At 46.7% G+C, this 1,581-nt stretch overlaps 1 pseudogene across 1 annotated transcript; it reads right to left on the bottom strand.

The window, feature by feature from the left end:
• Positions 1 to 268: 268 nt before the first annotated feature.
• On the bottom strand, positions 269 to 965 carry LOC308640111 (cell division control protein 42 homolog; annotated as a pseudogene). The gene has a single exon. The product of its transcript is annotated as a cell division control protein 42 homolog (transcript).
• Between the last annotated feature and the right edge of the window lie 616 nt (positions 966 to 1,581).

Raw genomic sequence — 1,581 nt, 5'->3', positions numbered from 1 at the left:
GGAGGAGAGACAGCTGGGGAGAAGCAAGGCGGAGAGGCGGAGAGGAGAAGGAGATGGGGCCGATAGAGCCGTGCACCTGGGGCTGCAGCCTTACTGCTCGCGCTGAAGTCGTGATGGATTCCCTCCACCTTGGCTCATGACTTGATGTTTTCAATCACAGGCCTGGGCTCCGTCCCAGGCAGCGGCTCCGCGGGGCTCTGGCGGTGCGGGCCTGGTGGCGGCGAAACCACACTCAGCCGCCCAGGGACCTCCATGCCTTGCTCTTAAACAAACAACAACAACAAAAAAGTGGTTTGGTTTTTTTTTGTTTGTTTGTTTGTTTTTTAAACAACAAAAACTAGTACTTATCACTTTCTGACACTACACAATTACTCAAAATTAACTAGTATGTCGGGGTTGGGGGGGCATACCTATGGGCCTTGTCTCACATGAGTGCATGTGAGTAGGTGCAGGGCATTTGTCATTATTGCAGAAACGAATTTTAATTTTTAATCTTTAGTTTGATTTAAACATTGCTTTTAGTATGATGCCAACACCAGCTGTGCAGAAAGGACTCTGAAGAAATGTTCATAGCAGCACACACCTGCGGCTCTTCTTCAGGTCTGGAGGCTCCAGGGCAGCCAATATTGCTTCATCAAACACATTCTTTAGGCCTTTCTGTGTGAGTGCAGAACACTCCACATACTTGACAGCTTTCAGATCACGGGCCAGCTTTTCAGCAGTTTCTGGAGTGATAGGCTTCTGTTTGTTCTTGGCAAGTTTCTCAATAGTAGATGGGTCATCTCTGAGATCAATTTGGGTCCCGACAAGCAAGAAAGTAGTCTTTGGACCATGGTGAGTTATCTCAGGCACCCACTTTTCTTTCACATTTTCAAATGAGGACGGAGAGACCACTGAAAAACAGACTAGAAATACATCTGTTTGTGGATAACTCAGCGGTCGTAATCTGTCATAATCTTCTTGCCCTCAGCTTCTGGGGGGGGCATTGGCAGCCAGGAATTTATCTTTTACAGAAGACAATTAGATCTTATCAGAAACAGTGATTTAAATATATATATAGGTCATGCAAAAGCTGTCTCCTGTGGTTTCAACATTCTCTTACTAGGAAAGAGACAGCTCAAATATTTTCAGACCATCATTTGCTCTCATGTAAGGATTTTTTCCCCTCAGTACTGGGGATTGAATTCAGGGGCTCACTTATGCTAGGCAAGTGCTACTTCCCAGTCCTTTGTAATTTTTTTTTAAATTTTGAGACAGGGTTTCACTAAGTTGCTCAGGCTGGCCTCAAACTTATCATCCTCCCGCCTCAGCCTCCTGAATAACTGAGCTCATAGGCTCAAGTTAGCATTCTGAAAGGAAGGGTGAGTGGGGAAGAAGAAGACACAGGAGGAGCCAGAGAAGGAGCAGCTGGGTTTCTCTGATGAGCCAATCTCTAGGGACAGGAGCATGGGGGTCCTCATTTTACAAAACTCAGGTAAGTTTGCCTAACACCTGTGGCAAACACCCATGGTTCCAGCTACTCAGGAGGCCTGGCAGAGAATCACACAAGCCCAGGGGTTCAAGGCCAGCCTGGGCAACAAA

The sequence above is a fragment of the Spermophilus citellus genome (assembly GCF_964194105.1).
Source record: "Spermophilus citellus genome assembly, contig: SCAFFOLD_259, whole genome shotgun sequence".
Taxonomy (NCBI): domain Eukaryota; kingdom Metazoa; phylum Chordata; class Mammalia; order Rodentia; family Sciuridae; genus Spermophilus; species Spermophilus citellus.
Note: the sequence above shows the minus strand (reverse complement) of the source record. Positions and strands in the feature narration are given on the sequence as shown.